The 16,655-nt window shown below is 57.9% G+C and overlaps 1 protein-coding gene across 5 annotated transcripts in view; it reads right to left on the reverse strand.

Annotated features, from left to right (window-relative positions):
- The window catches only part of CLIP2 (CAP-Gly domain containing linker protein 2), a 77,314-nt gene extending 61,293 nt beyond the window's left edge, over positions 1-16,021 (reverse strand). For 3 of the 5 annotated variants that reach the window (XM_059896338.1, XM_059896337.1, XM_059896334.1), the window contains exon 1: positions 15,688-16,021. The gene's annotated coding sequence lies outside the window, so the exon portion shown is untranslated. Of the gene's footprint in view, positions 1-5,335; positions 5,449-10,451; positions 10,522-15,687 lie in introns of those variants that run through there. The other 2 variants (XM_059896336.1, XM_059896335.1) reach the window with 2 other exon arrangements.
- Positions 16,022-16,655: the final 634 nt, after the last annotated feature.

Here is a 16,655-nt window from a genome sequence, read left to right on the forward strand (position 1 = left end):
TGTGGTGATGGCTGCATACCTGTATGTTTATACTAAAAGTCATCAAACTGTACACTTAAAATGGATAGACTTAATAATGTGTAAACTAGATCTCAACTTAAAAAAAAAAAATTCTATAAAAAATGAAATCCTTGGGCTTCCCTGGTGGCGCAGTGGTTAAGAATCCCCCTGCCAATGCAGGTCACATGGGTTCGAGCCCTGGTCCGGGAAGATCCCACATGCTGCGGAGCAACTAAGCCGATGTACCACAACTACTGAGCCTGAGCTCTAGAGCCCGCATGCCACAACTACTGAAGCCCGCGCGCCTAGAGCCCACACTCCACAACAAGAGAAGCCACCACAATGAGAAGCCCGCGCACCTCAACGAAGAGTAGCCCCCGCTCGCCGCAACTAGAGAAAGCCTGCGTGCAGCAACGGAGGCCCAACGCAGCCAAAAGAAAAAAAAAAAAAGAAATCCCTGAAGGCTCCCCCTAGTAGTGCAATGGCCTTCAAGGCCCTCCTCACCACCTCCAAGGCCCTCCCTCACCCACTCCGCTCCAGCCACACTAGCTCACACTAAGCACACTCCAGCCTCAGGGCCTTTGCACATGCTGTTCCCTCTGCCTGGAATGCTTTTCCTTCAAATATCCAGTGTGTTGCTCATCTCCTCCAAGTATCTGCTCCAATGTCTCCTTCTAAGATTACAACCCCTCTCCAGCCCTCCCCTGCTTTGTTTTTCTCTATTGCACAAGGACAAGACTTGAGTCTGTTTACTGTGGTATCCTTAGCACTGATGGGATGCCTGGTGCCTATAGGTGCTCAGGAAATCACTTGAATGGATGAATGATGCTGGCTTATGGGGATGAGAGGCCCGGGAGGCCCCCCTCACCTCCTCAGGGCCCAGCCCACAGGACTGAGTTGATTGTAGTGATCAGCTCAGCTGGCCGTCTGACATCACAGCTTTTCATGCAGCTGGTCTAGACTCCTCACTAGCCCACGTGCCCTCTGAGACAGGGACCAGGCGTCATAACTGTGTCCAGCATTGGAGGCTCCCCAACCAGCCTTGCTGCCGATGACCCTGCATTTCCTCACCACTCGCCTGACAGTCTCCCACCTCCCGGACTCTGCCTGTGCCTTTTCTCCCACCTGCTTCACTTCACCTATTCCAACCACATATGGAACACTTAGCTCGATGCCTCCTCCTCCAGGAAGTCTCCCAGGACCTTTGACCCAGAGACCTCAGGATCACACACTGAGCCAAGGAGAGAGGATACCGTTCTCCTACCTTCATCATGCCTCCTGGGAGCCCACGGGTAACCCCAGGTGGGGCCACGGTCTCCTCTCTGAGAACCCAGCCCCAGCATGGCGCCTAGCACAGAGCTTGTGATTCGGAAACCCCATATGAGAGCACATGTGCTACGGCCCAGAAAACAAAGGCCTTCAAGGCCACAAATCCCCAGGGACACTGTTCTCACGGGAGGCTTCTGGAGGCTCTCACACTCACCCTCCTGCCCTTCCAGACCCTGATGACCCAGCGGCGTCCAGCGTGAGGAACCTATTGTGTGCCAGGCCTTACACCCTGATGAGGCGGTGGTCACCTTACAGGAGGAACACCCGATGCTCAAGAAAGTGCGGGATCGAGCCCAAAGTCACACATGGCTCAGCAGCTGGGCTGGAACCAGACCCAGGTCTAGCCCTCCGCCTCCCTACACTGCCTGGCCCAGGCCTGGAATAACATTTGTGAGACCCCTGGCCTCTGGGGAGAGCGCCCACGTGCCTCACGGACAAAGGAGACCAGAGGAGCTGGCGGGAGAGAGAAGAACCAAGGCTGCATTACTTGGCCCACCCCAGTCCCACCCCTGCCCCCGTGCAGGCCTCCGGTGCTGGGGGAGCACAGGGAAAGGGAGATGGAGAGGAGAATGGTGAACAGGAAGAGGGGGAGGGGCTCCTTTATGACTCAGCCCTGCTTGTGGGACAGAGGAAGAGAGGGGTTTCTTGGAAAAAGCTGGGACGTGGGGATAAGCTGGCCTCTGGCCACACTGCAGCCGATGGGGGAGGCCTGGGAGGAAGTAGATTTCAGTCTCATGGAGTCCAAACCCCAGACCCACCACAAGTGGCTGTGGGACCCTGGCTCAGCACGAACCTCAGTGTCATCACCTGTAAAATGGGGGGGAAAGCACTGCTGCTGCGTGGGGAGCACGGATGAGCGAGTCCGAGGAGACAGCCCCACGAATGTCCCTCTGTGCCCGGCACGCAGGCTGTGTGGAAATGGCAGCATCACTACGATCTGGTCTCTATTACGTTCTCCAAAGGCCCGGGATGCACACCCCGCCTCCCCCAGGGAGCCGGGGCCCCGACGAGGCGGGAGTGGGAGAGGCGAGCAAGGGCGGGTGGCGTTCAGACCAACAGGCCCCCTTTGTGCCGCCCTCAATTACCATTTACCAAAGACAAACCCGGGCTGCATTTCAGGGTTTCCATTTCAGCTGCCCTGGGGGTGGCGGGCCGCAGCTTCGGGGGTGGGGGGCAGGGGCGATGAGGCCCAAGAACTTTCCACCAATCAGCGGCCCCGACAGAAGGGGGAAAGATGCCAACTAGGACAGTGGAAAGCCCATGTCCTTGTGCCAGTGTCGCCCAGAGGGCATGGGGGGCGGGCACCAGGAAGCAGGCTCCCAGCACCAGACCTCAGCTCAGAGACCTCGGCCAAGAGCCACACCCTGGGCTCTCTTGTTGCCCAGCAGAGGCAGCTCTCCGGGGGGCTGCTCCTCCTCCCCAGCCCAGGGGTCCCAGCAGTTGGGGTGCCCATGCTCCCCCCACCTCCTGAGCCTGTGACCCATGTGCCGGGCCACATGGTAGCCAGGGATGGACTTAGTGTGGCCCCTGCCCACTCACCGCAAGCCCAAAGGCTCCAGACCACAGCAGCGCCACGGGGCGAAGGGGGTGGGAGGAGGAGGGCTGTAACCGGGAGCACGGGGTGGGGGGCTGGGTCCAGGCTGGGGAAACGGCGGGGCACAGACTCCGCTCTGCCAGGTCAACCAAACAGCTAAGGATTTAGACTGCCTAAAATGTGCAGGGGGTGGCTATCCAGAGACTGAAAGGGACCCCTGGCGGGGGGAGAGGGTCTCCCAATCGTGCCCAGGCATCAGGCTGAGGGGATGAGAAGCCACGGAGGACATCAAGCAAAGGATCCGGCAGATCGGATGAGCATTTCAGCAAAACCTCTGGGAGCCAATGAGGATGACGGGGGTGCTGTGACAGACAGGGACTCCACGAGGCCTGAGCTGAGACAGAGGCAGGGGCTGGAGGGGACAGAGCGGGGACAGATGCCGAGCAGGTGACAAGTACTGGTGGAGGAGGGCAGGTGGGAGGGAGGCAGGGCTGAGGATGGCGGAAGGCAGAACCTCTCAACACCTGGAGGGACCTGGGAGCAGGAAGGGGCCAGGGTGGGGAGCTCATCTGGGGACAGTCTGGGTGTGAAGTGACTGAGGCCTGGGGCACCCACCTGGTGTGTAGTATACGGGGCTGGAGGCAGAGAAGAAAGGGACCAGAGGGCACCGACCTGACAGCACCCTGATGACAGCCGGGCCAGCTTTCCAGGAGAGGATGTTGTTAGGCTGGAGAGCAGCTGGGCCTCCCCAGTCATCAGGGAAATGCAAATCCAAGCTGCAAGGAGATCCCGTTTGCCACCCAATCAGATGGGCGAAAAGTCAAAAAGCCAGGTGATACCAAGTTGCTAGAAAGGCCTCGGGGAAAGGGCCGGTGGGCCAAGGGCTGGGCGAAGGGCGGGCACAGCCTGGGGGAGCAGCGCAGGTGCAGTGGAGACTCAGCCGGGGACCTTGGCCGAGGGTCCTGGAGGCGCCTACACGGCACTTATCCACAGCATCCCGTGCCACAGCCAAGAAATGCAGTTTCGGGGGTGGGAACGGGGCTGGGGTCGGGCAACCGGGCCTTCATTTCTATTTGTAAGATTTGCTTCTTCCTCCTCCTCTTCTTTTTTTTCTTTTAGGCCGTGCCAAATGGCACGTGGGATCCTAGCTCCCCAACCAGGGAAGGGATCAAACCTGCCCCCCCGGCACTGGAAGCGCGGAGTCTTGACCGCTGGACCGCCAGGGAAGTCCCGAGATTTGCTCAAGTCCTGCAGGCTGTACGTGGGAGTTCACTGTGCCCTGTCTATTCTTTTTGAGTGCCTATAATATTTCAGAACATTTTTTAAGTAAAAAAAATTTAAAGACAGACACCAGGGGAGGGGGAGAGGAAACAGTTCCTCCCCTCCCCATGCACATCCACCAAGAGGAATGGGGGGCAGGTCCCAAACAGAGTGAACCCCATGGGTGCTGACCGCCAGGCTCCCAAAGGCAGGCCCCTATGTGGGCGTGGCGTGGGCCCCCCAGCTGCGCCACGGGGCATCCCAACACTCCCGCCTGCACTAGAAACCCAGTGCTACCCCAACCCCCATATCCAGCAGGGGCCCCAAGGGCGAGTGTGACCACCGTCCCCGTGAGCCTCAGCCCAGCCGGCACCCACTGCTTGTCCCATCCTGCTTGGAAAAGAGGCCCATTTTGTTTGCATGCGACTGAGGTTCAAGGAATTTCACCCAGTGGTGAAGCGAGAATCCCCACGTGCAAGCAGAGAGCAGAGCAGAGCTGGGAGAGCCCCCTCCCTGAGAGTCCTGCCAGCTCACACCAGCTGCCCCTCAGGCCTGGGAGAGCGGAGGAGACGGCGCCTGTCTGCCCGCGCCCCAGCCCCCCACCCACCCCTGCCCTCCCCCGGTCAGTGAGGCCGCGGGGCGGGCTGCGTGAGCCCCACATTCACACAGGGGCCGGCCAGCAGCGGGAGATGGGATGGGAGACCCCAGGAAGAACGGGGTGGTGGTGGGCCCGGCTTGGGGCCCCGAGTCGCCCTGGGAGTACCCAGGGGCCTGGCGGCCATCCAGAAGCAGCGTGGGGAAGGGACCCAGCCAAGCCTCCCAGCAGGGCTGGGGCAGGAACCCAGGCCACACCAGCTGATATGGCCTCAAGGACGGGGAGGGAGGACGACGCTGGGAAGACGGCAGGGCATGCGTGCCAGCAGCCCGGACATGGAGTGCTGGGGCACCCACGGGGCTGAGCGCGGAAGGGCAGACCGACCTAAGAGCCCCAGTCGACTCCCCACTTCCCTGGCACCTGCCGGGGGCAGACAAGCAGGGGCTGAGGCCGGAAGGCTGGCATCCAGTCCCACACACTCACCATCCTACCATCCTCACGGCCTCTGAGCTCAGGGCTGTGGTTCTTACTTTGTAAAGCCAGCTGGTATCTTCCGTGTCCTGCCCACCCCCGGGGTGACTGCAGAGCCCTGGGAAGGGCCACCCTGTCCGTCCTACCTGAGCTGGCCACACTGGGGTGTGGCCATCCTCCCCTCGAGCTTGGAGTTCAGATCCTGTCTCCCGGCAAAGGGGCTCAGGGCTGGGAATTGGTTAGGACTCCGCGCTCTCACTGCCGAGGGCCAGGGTTCGATCCCTGGTCAGGGAACTAAAATCCCATAAGCCATGTGGGGCAGCCAAAAAAAGAAAAATAGAAAAAAAGGATCAGGGCTGTGTCAGGTCTAGGGAGGGAAGGAACGTCAATATACTTCCCTGTCTTACACACACACATGCACGCACACAGCTGGCATGCTCAGAACCAGGGCACAGCCATGGCCCCAGAACCCACTCCTGGCTGTGTGGCCACCCACAGCCCCAGCAACTGGACATCTGTAGCCCTCCTGCTACCGGCCCAGGACACTGGGCAGGCATCACCCTGGCTCTGCTGGATGGGGTCCCCCATCAGGCCCAAAAAGAAGGGCTGGGGAACAACACACCTCAAGTTGCCCCCTGACCCACCTTTATTCCCATTTCACAGAATGGGAAAACTGAGGCCCAGGGCACAGGAGTGAAGCAAACAGGACAGTGAGAGTCAGCTGCCCAAATGAAGAAAACCTGTGCTGGCCAAGAAGGTCCCTGAGACCAGACAGAGTCAGAGGCCCAAGGAGGGGAGGGGCCTGCTGAGGTCACCCAGAGATCAGGGGAACAGGAAGGAACGGGCTCTGGTATCCTGCCTTCCAGGCCAGGATGCTGACCCAGTCATCTTTCACTACTGCCTCCTTCACTTCTGGTTTCCATGGCAGCCCCATCCAACACATCCAGGCCAGGGCAGCTGCAGGAAAGTCACCCCCATCTCCTGGGTTCTCCTCCCCAACCCAGCCTGTCAGGCCTCCACCCCTGCCGGGGTGGAATTTGCACACGCAACTAAAAATTACCCCTGAGCAAAGGAGAGTCTTTACAATAAGTGGTGCTGGATCAAATGGACAGCCATGTGGGAAAAAAATCATGCTCCCTTCTGCGGCTGGCAGAGTAATGGCCCCATCCCCAGTACTTGTGAACATGTCAGTTTACGTGGCAAAAGGGAATTAAGGTTGCAGAGAGAACAGTTGCTAATCAGCTGACCAGAGAGAAGAAGGTTATTCTGAATTGTCCAGGCAGACTCAATGTAATCACAAGGGTCCTTATATGTGGAAGGGGGGCGGCAGGAGAAAGAGAAGCAAAGAGATGGCAGCCTGCAAAGGACCCAGTCCAACATTGCTGGCTTTGAGGATGGAGGCAGGGGCCAACAGCCAAAGGATGCGGGAGGCCTCTAGAAGCTGGAAGAGGCTTCTAGAAACAGATTTTTCCTTAGAGCCTCTAGAAGGAACGCAGCCCTGCTGACATCCTGCTTTTAGCCTGGTGAGATCCATTTCAGACTTCTGACCTCCAGAAGTGTAAGATAATACATTTATGTTGTTTTAAACCACGAAATCTGTGGTCATTTGTTATAGTAGCCACAGGAAACTAATACACTTACTTCACATCGTACACAACAATCAACTCCAGATGGAGAGCAGATCTAAATGTGAAAGGTAAAACAATACAGTTTTTAGAAGTAGACATGAAAGAAGATCTGCCTTAACACTGGAGCAGGCAAAGATTTCAACCCAGGAAGTGCTGAAAATAAGGGAAAAGATGGATAAACTGGACAATATTTAGAGCTTCTGTGCATCAAATGATACCAATGGGGGTGGGTGGGGAGAGAGAGAGAGAAAGAATTTGTAATTCCTGTATTGTACAAAGGATTCCTATTCAGAATATGGAAATAACTCCAAAAATCGAGTTAGAAAAATCAGCAAAAGACTTGAACAGGCACTGCACCAAAAAAAAAAAGGGGGGTGGGTAATCAAAAGACCAATAAACAGGTGAAAAGATGTTCACCTTCATTAGCCATCATGACAACACTACATCCACCGGAATGTATAAAATGAAACACGGACCACACCAAGTGTTGGTGAGGATGTGGAATATCCAGAACGCTCATGCACTGCTAGTAGGAGTGGAAATTGGTGTAAGCAATGTGGAAAACAGTCTGGCATTACACACTACAGCTGAGCATGACCCAGCAATCCCACTCCTAGCTATGCCACCACGGAAAAGTGCACATACATGCACCAAAAGATGTGGACTATTCTTAATACTCCCGAACTGAAAATAACCCAAATTATCCCTCCATCAGAATGAGTAAATAAGTGGTGGTTTATTCACACAATGGAATAAAGCACAGCAATGAGAATGTACAAACTATCAGTACAGCCACATGCAACAATATGTATGAACCTTGTGAATCCTGAGTGAAAGAAGGCAGATGTAAAAGTGCTTAGAGTGTGACTGTATGCTTCCATTTAAAAAGAAGTTCAGGACTTCCTTGGTGGCGCAGTGGTTAGGAATTCGCCTGCCAATGCAGGGAACATGGGTTCAAGCCCTGGTCTGGGAAGATCCCACATGCTGCGGAGCAACTAAGCCTGTGCACCACAACTACTGAGCCTGCGCTATAGAATCCACGAGCCACAACTACGGAGCCTGAGTGCCACAGCTACTGAAGCCTGTGCGCCTACAGCCCAAGCTCCGCAACAAGAGAAGCCACAGCAATGAGAAGCCTGCGCACCGCAATGAAGAGTAGCCCCCGCTCGCCACAACTAGAGAAAGCCTGTGCGCAGCAACGAAGACCCAACGCAGCCAAAAATAAAAATAAATTAATTAAATTAAATTAAAAAAATAAAAATAAAAAAAAAAGAAGTTCAAAGGCAGGCAAAATTTATTAATGGTGCTAGAAATCAGGGAAGGGGGTCACGCTTGGGTGGCCTGGAGAAGGGATGAACCAGGCAGGGGGCCATGGTTACCAGCAGGGCCAGCCAGGGCTGCTGGCGGAGGGGAAAGAAGGGGGGCAGGAGGGGCAGAACTTAGTGGTCCCAGGGGTGAGGTCAGTCGCTAACAAGCTCTCAAAGTCAGTGTTTTCTTTTACTGCTTCCAGAAAGGCACTCCCCACCTCAATGCCCCCCAGCCACCAAATTCTGGCGGAGTGCCACCACCACCCCATGCACACTCTGTCACATCTGCAGGCCTTTGCACACGCTGTTCCCTCTGCTAGAATACCCTTCCTCTCATTCGCTGGCATAATCCCTAGCCTCTCTCACTGAGAGCAGCTTTAAAGGGCAGGTTCTTTGCATATCTTGTTGGTTTCAGGACTCGCGGTACCTAGGACAGCGCCCAGCACAGAGAGAAGCTCAAAAGATGTCTAAGGAACACATGAATGAATTAAATGCACTCCTCTGCCTCCATCATCCTTCCCATGTTGACTTGGAGGCCCACAATAGCTTGTCACACCCCATGGCCACACTCACCGGTCGGCTTGGAGCGATCTTTGGAAAGGACAGAGAGGACTAACTCACATTCTTCTGAATCCCAGCACCGAGCACACCCGACACAGAGCCAGTGCTCACCAGTGGATCCAACAAACAAAGAATCAGGTAGTGAGCTCCCTGTCTCTGGAGGGAATCAGGGAGAGACTGGGGCCTGCTCTCAGAGTGGGTTCCTGCTGCCCTGAGAGGCTCTCATGAGCTTGCACAGCTATTATTACTGTCAGTACAATTAACCAGAACCTGCTGAGCCCCACCCCACGCCCCCAGGGCTGGCCCACTGCAGCAGTGCTCTTCACTGCGCCTGACTCTGAACCTGTGCGGTGTGCTGGGTGTGGCGGTTCAGAGGGGATGAGGCTCTATCCCCTGCCAAGCCGCTTCAGCCCAAGGAATTCCCAGACCAGTAACATTTGCTCTGCTGCAGGCATGTCGGAGCCCTTCACAGATATTAACCTGTTCAGTCTTCACAGCAGCCCTGTGAGGAAGATACTGTTGGGAGCTCTACTAACAGGGAAACTGAGGCCCAGAGCTGGCAAGTCGCTTGCCCGGGATGACACACTGAGCAGCAGCAGGTGGGAATCGAACTCAGGCCCTCTGGCCACGGAGTTCACATTTTTTTTTTTTAATTAATTTACTAATTTATTTTTATTTTTGGCTGCATTGGGTTTTCTTCATTGCTGGGCACGGGCTTTCTCTAGTTGCGGCGAGTGGGGGCTACTCTTAGTTGCAGTGCGCAGGCTTCTCATTGCGGTGGCTTCCCTTGTTGTGGAGCACGGGCTCTAGGCGCGCGGGCTTCAGTAGTTGCGGCTCACGGGCTTAGTTGCTCCGCGGCATGTGGGATCTTCCCTGACCAGGGCTCGAACCCATGTCCCCTGCATTGGCAGGCAGATTCTTAACCACTGTGCCACCAGGGAAGTCCTGGAGTTCACGTTCTTAACCACTGCTCTTTACTTCCTCAGAACTGGGACCAATGCTCCTACAGGCACAGGGTTGCAGGAACAAGGGCACAGATTTAAGCAGGAGGTCATGAGGGTGCCCCACGGCCCTGGGTGCCAAGGCCATGGTCCGCAGCACCTCTGCCAGCTGGCCTGGCCCCCACCCGCCTCTGGCCTGTTTCCTGGGACCCCTCCCACCCAGCACCCTGATTCCAGCTTCCCTGAACTTCTCATTGCTCCTGAAGACACCCCAGCCCATTGCCTGCTCTGCTGGAATGCCTTCACCCCTCTTCTGCCCCCTAGCCAAGTCCAGGAGCCAAGTGGGTGTGTCCGGAGCTCTCTGCACACCCCTGTATCACAGCCCCTAAAGCCTCCTAGCAGGATGGGGATTCTCCAGCAGGGACCAGTCTGGCTCCTGGCTCACGAGGTCTCACCCACCCCTGGAGCCCATCAGGCCCTCATGGAGGGGGCTGGCTGCGAGCATCAGCCCCAGCTCTTGGCTCCCACAGCTGCTGGTAAGGACCCTCCAGGAGGATTAGAAAGATTAGAAGGTGGCCGCCTTCTTCCCCCCCACAGCCCCCCCCCATTCTAGACGTTGCTTCACGGGGACCCTACCCCAGAACCAGGACCACGCTGTCCAGCCCCTCCCTGGAGCTGCTGCCCCTCACTCAGGCTTTCATGTTATATATAGCAGCGGCTTGCACGAGACAACGTGACAATGTGAAGACACTCCAAACTCCTCATCCCCCTCCAAACTCCTCATCCCCCTCGATCCAGCTGCTAGAAAGCTCAGAGTCAAATTACCGCCGACAGAAGGTGCCGAAGCTCCTCCAGCTTCATCTGATGTTTGCTACCCAGGGTTTCTCCTTGCTCTGATTTTCTCACATCCTTTTCATCTCGTTATACTGCATTTATCTTTGTAAATCACCTCAAGTCCTTTCTGGAATCGGACAAAGAACACAGGAGACCCTTTCAGATGCCTTCCCTCCTCTGCTCCGAGTTCCCAGTGCCCAGCTGAACGGGAAAGAAGCTGAATGTGAGCTGACTGAGCGAACTTACAAGCAGATGAAGTTACGCAGGGAACAGTCTACAGCAGAAAAGGGAACAGCAAGAGCGGAATCAGGATACAAGGTAGCAAAAAACAAAACAAAAAAAACAAATCGGAAAACACCAAATGTCATTCCCTCCTTCATCGCAGGGTCCGACAACCAGATGCCCGACTTCACAGTGGACTTGGAAGAATGGTGGGCTCCATGCTGAACACCCCCAACCGGACACTCAACACCCTGCCGCCCAAACTTCTTCACTTTTCTCTCCCTGTGCCCATACGGAAGGCACTCCCTGTCTACCCAAGTCCACCCATCCTTCGGGACGCGGCCCAGTCCTTTTCCCCCGAGAGCCTCCTCAGCCATCCCACCCATCCCGTGCCCTGCCTGAGCAACCCTTGCTGGGACTTGAGCCACTCCCGGGGCAATGACCCCACTGGGCAGGGAGGCTCTTCTGCTCTGGCCTTAAAATGTTCCTCAAAGATGCTGATGTCGTTTACACTTTCAGGAAGGGGGCTGATGTCTTCCTAATTCAGCAAAAGCTCCTCAAAGGCAGGGTCCAAAACTAAGGTGTACTGTGTTCCCCCCACACCGAGGGGCTGGCTTCTGCCCAGCCATCACCCGCTCTCACCCTCGATGCTGCAGGTTGGAGGGCAGGACTGGGGCACCCCGGGGAGGAGATGGGTGCAAGCAGGAGCAGATCAGCCCTGGACACCACAGGGTCACCTCCTTAGGGAGGAGAGATGAGAAAACCAGGCCCTCGTTGTGAGCCTCAAATTCCCCCCTCTCAGGGTGAAGAGGCCAAAAAGGCACAGATGGAAGTGAATGAGGAGCGAGTGTCTCTCTGGGCTGCAGCTGGAGTCAAAGGTAGGTTCCAGGGATGGAGCCAGAGCTACTCCGTGAAGACGGAAGCCGGTAAGTGCACGAGGCCCCAAATTTATGTCTTGTTAATAAAAACCACCTGATATGCTCTACTTTCTATTCAGAGGGGTAATATTTCATTATCATTTTGAAGCGTTTCCTCTGAAAACTTGAGTTCTGTGTTACTGTTTCTGTGAGTCTGGCAGCGCAGCCCAGAGGAAGGAGTGGTGGGACAGGGTGGGTCCCCTGCCAGCAATCGCCACCCGCCCCCGCCAGTTCCCAGGCGCTGAAAGGAGAGCACATCCTCTGCCCCTGAGCCCGGGGCGGGGCGGGGGAGGGGGCGGGAGGCCTGCGGTGGGCTGCCAGGGACGGCGAGGCCACCACTCACCCGTTCTCCCCCAGCACACACCCCACGTCATAACTGCAGCTGACACTGTACCAGCTGTGCCCAGCACTGGCTCCCACCCCCAGCCCCAGAGACCACATGGCCTGCCCCCGATCAGCGGAGGGGATGGGGTGGGCGCCCTCACCCAGGCTGGGCCCATCCAGCTCTCAGGCACCCAGAGACAGAGGGGAGTGCCCCTGGGTGGTCCTGGGGCCTCAAGCTGAAGCCACCATTCAGGGTGGCCACGCCAGCAACCCAGAGAGAGCAGCCTACAGGGAGAGGAGAAGGGAGAGAGGCACTGGGAGAGGATGAGAAAATGAAACCACAGTCCAGAGAGAGGCAAGTCGGAGGAGGGGCTGCCTGCCAGCTTCCCGGGTCCTGGGGGAGCCAGGCCGCCTGCAACTGTTTCCTGCAAAGTTCCTTTCCTCTCAACTCCCCTTTCACTTAACCTAATTGGAGGCGGTTCCTGTTCCCTGCGAAGACATGTGTCAGGGCCCTCCCCCCTCTTCCAGCTCAGGGCCAGGCCTGCCCATCAAGCCAGGGTCACTGGTCAGTTTATAAAAGGTGAGGCCTGTCTGGGTAGAGCCTTGCTGGGAAGGCAGGGCACAGCCAGCTGGGGGTGGGCCCTGAGAGCCAGACAGTGTCTGGACTTTGTGCTTGAGCCAGTGGGGTGGAGCTGTTTGAGGAAAGCACGGCCAAAACCGCTTTTGGAAAATGAACCAGGTAAGTAGGTGAGTGGGGTGGGGGAAGGAAGCAGGTCTCCCAAGCACACAGTAGGTGTTTAACAAATGTGTGGAGGGTAAACAGGCAAACCTCTCCACATCTTAATTTCCTCATCCGTAAAATGGAGGCGATGGTATCAAGATACCCACAAACTAATACAGGCACTCAGAGCTTCAAACAGTTCCTGGCAGAGTAAGCATTCAATATGCATTGGGTTTGTTTTTTTTTTTTAACCTACACGAAGGCTGACATTCTCCCCAAGGACCACCGGGCAGGTGCTTTGGTCTGAATGTGTCCCCCCCCACCCCACTTCATAGGTTGAAATCCTACCCCCCCAGGGAGACAGTATTAGGAGGTGGGGCCTTTGGGGGGTGATTAGGTCATGAGGGTGCATCCCTCATGAATGGGATTAGTGCCCTTGTAAAAGAGACCCCCAGAGAGCTCCCGAGCCCCTTACACCACGTGAGCATACAAAAATAAGTGCGACTCGGAAGAGGGTCCTCACCCAACCATGCTGGCATGCTGCTCTCAGATTTCCAGCCTCCAGAGCTGTGAGAAATAAATGTGTTGTTGATAAGCCATCCAGTCCTAATATTTTGTTAGAACAGCTCAGACTAAGATAGCAGGGAAGCAGGAGGGGTGAAGAACGCAGCTTCTCTCCTCTGGGTGTTGAAGCAGAGGTAGGGTAGATGGCATCAAGAGGGCAGGATCAATCTTTAGGGTGGCAAGGCCAGGGAGGAAAGGTCAAGAGAAAACTGTCCCCCACATCGTGGACCAGAGCAGAAGGAGCAAGGATGGCCAGGGCTGTGGGGATGGTGGCCTTCCCATCACCAAGGGAGGCTGGACCAGAGCAGAGAAAACAGCCCAGGGAGGAGGCTGCATTGAAGCAGAGAACAGCAGGGCCTTGGGCAGGGCTAAAGGCAGGACTCCCTGACAATGGACAAACAGCTGGGGAGGGGATGGGCCACTCGTGGGTGTGGATGGAGGCTGGAGGGCCACCTAGTACAGCAGCGACAACAAACACTGGGCATTCTCTCCATCACAGTACACACTTTGCATACATTCATCCATTCAATTCCCTCAACAACCCTAAAAGGTAGATACCTTAAGTCTCCTCATTTTATAGATGGGGAAATTGAGGCAGAGAGAGGTATAGTGACTTGTCTGAGGTCACACAGCTAGTAAGTGGCAGGGCTGGGCTTTGAACCCAGGCTGTCAGGCTCCAGCATCCAAACTCTTAATCGCCAGAGTGGACAGCAGATGCTGAAAAGGGATTAGTGCCTCTGTGGGTGGCACCCCTTGGGATTTCAGGCTCTGGATAAAAATTTCAGGCACCTCCTTCCCAGCCTGCTGGCTGCACCTGGGGGCTTATGGGTACAAAGTCCTGTGTGCTGAGGCTCCCCCCAGGTCTCCTCCGCCAGACTCTTCTGACTTTGAAACTCCTCTCCGTCCCATCCCCCTCCACCTGTCCCAGAGCCTGTATCCCGACACCCCTCCCAGGCCAGGCACTGCAGATGCCAATGCATCCGGGGCTTTTGGAGAAGGGCGTCTAAGGAGCCCCACCTGGGAAAGTAGGAGGGACAGAACAATCCCTTCCCTCAACAGAACCTCCCTTGCCTTAAACCTCATGCCCCAGTCACCCAAATCCTTTGCTGCTCCTCTCAGCCACCAGCCACCAGGCCTCCTGCCTCCTTTTCTGACTCCTGTCCCCTGCCAATGCTCTTTCCCCTCCCTCAAGCCCCCTGTGGCATCCTGACAGCAAACTTCTACAGTGAGCTCTATCAAGCTCCCTGCTCCACCCCATCCTCCAGGTGTCCCTCCTCTGTGCTCCCAGCTCCCCCATCACTGCACTCATCAAAGGCTGCTGGGCTGTGCTCCGTGGGAGCAGCGAGGCTCCAGTCCTGTGTACCTGTCAGCCCCTGGCAGTGCGGGGCCAGGTGACAGCAGCTGGATGAATGAAGGGCTCATTGTTTACATTACAACTGGTTGGGAGTCTTGCCCCACGTGGTACTCCCTGCACCCTCCCGCTCCTCTGCCCACAACCCTAAGCCAGCACCACCCCCACTAGCCTCCCAGGGCATCTTACAGGGGGGAGGGCAGCCCCCCCATATTGGACTCCCACTTCTCACCCAGAAGGGAGAGGCGGCATCTCAGAGGTTGGGGGATTCGCAGCTGGGTGTGTGACTCCCCACAAGGTGCCCGCTCCTATCCAGGGTGGGGCTGGGACTTGCATGGCACTGCCCAGTGGGCACCCGCCCCACCCAGGCCCTGCCTGAAGGACCTAAACGGGAGGGCCCTGGAGGCCCAGCGAAGCATCCTCCGCGCGGCCACGGCCCCTCCCTGTGGGGAGGGCAGAAAATGTGCTGCCTCACCAGCCATGAGCGCCAGCTTGGAGGGGGGGCACCCCTGTGGAAAGCCGCCCCACCCCAGTCTCCCCCTATCCCCCTCCGCCATGCACTTCAACCAAGTTGTGCAAAGGGCATTGGCCAGGCGACCCCAGCCAGCGGAGCGGGGGCTCCGTGTCCTCCCAGATCCTGGGGCTGCGTAGCCGCGCCCACCAGGCTCACCCCACCACCACCCTCACACCACCCCCTCCGCCGGGCCTGTGAGCCCAGAGCCCCGCGGCGCGTCCAGCCGCCCAGCGCTGCCCTTGGGAGGAGGAACGGGCGGCTCCCCAGTATATGTGCCGAAGCCCCGTTGGGGGCACCGAGGGTGCCGGTGATGCCTTCACCGAGGGGACCCGCAGCCCGGGAAGGGTCCGCCAACACCAGCAGCGCCCCCTCCTCGCCTGCAGGCGACGGGGAAGTTGGGGGTGCACCCAGGACCAGCTCCCGCTCACGCCCACCCGCCAGCCCCCGACCCTTAGACGTCCCCCACGCCCCGACAATGCCTGCGGGCCGGCCGCCCCGCTTCGGGCCGGCCGCCCCGCTTCGGACCAGGCCGGGGCTACCGCGGCCTCCCGCGTCCCTCGGTCCTTTGTTGCCCATCGAGCCCCCTCCCTCGGGGTCCCTCCGGCTGCTCCTACCTTCGCCCTTCCAGCATCAGGCTGAGCGACGGGTGGCCGGGGACCCGGCCCCCTCCTCTCCCGGCCCGGGCGCCGCGGGGACAGAGGATGCTGCGGCCCCTCCCCGCGCGCCGCTGCCCACCGGCTGCAGCCCCTCCGGGCGCCCGGGGCTCCGCGTTCGCGCTCCGGGCCCGGGCCTCGCGCCGCGTGTGCGGCCGGCCAGGCGGCGGCGAGAAGGCGGGAGGCGCTGACCCTGGCAGCCCCGGCCGCCGCTGACCCTAGCAGCCCCGGCCGCCGCCTGCGCTCCCGGTGGCCGAGCGGAGCGGAGCTGAACGGGAGCGGAGCGAGCGGCCGGGCTCCAGAAGGGAACAAAAGGGGCCGGCGCTAGGGCGGGCGCGGGAGGGCGGGGCCTGGCGCGGCGGGGGTCAGGCGCGCGCTCGCGCGGCCTCGCGTTTCTCGGGCTGCGGCGCCGCGCCGCAAGGGGGCGGGCGGGCGGAAAACGGAGTGGAACCCTGCCCACCGCTTCCAGCGGCAGTCAACTGTGGGGCGTCCGAGGCGCGCCAGCCCCCACCTCAGCTCTGGGCACCTATTGGTGCTTCAGTCGTGTTTGGCGGAAGCGCATCCTTCAGCCTTGCTCTGCTCACAAGGATGTCCCAGATGGGGAGGTTTCTGGAGTTTCCGGGAAGGCTTCACAGGGGAGGTGACGTTTGAACTGGACAGGAAGGGATGAAGAGGAGACAGGGTAGCTGACGTGCGAACTCCAGGTCCTACTGAGCTGTCTTGAGGCCAAAACGGGTGGGGACAAATGGCACGGATGTCTTGGTGATTTTCTCCCAACACTAGTTTGGAAAAAGTGGTACCCAAGATACAGATTGAACCCTGCACCATCCTCCCCCGGCAGGAGCTGGCTCCTACAATATCAGAGGATTGGGATAGCTACCCGCCTACCCCCCATCCCCTACCCTCCACCCCCTCCCAGGTAGGTCAAG

This window comes from Balaenoptera ricei, chromosome 15, assembly GCF_028023285.1.
Source record: "Balaenoptera ricei isolate mBalRic1 chromosome 15, mBalRic1.hap2, whole genome shotgun sequence".
In the NCBI taxonomy this organism is placed as follows: Eukaryota; Metazoa; Chordata; class Mammalia; order Artiodactyla; family Balaenopteridae; genus Balaenoptera; species Balaenoptera ricei.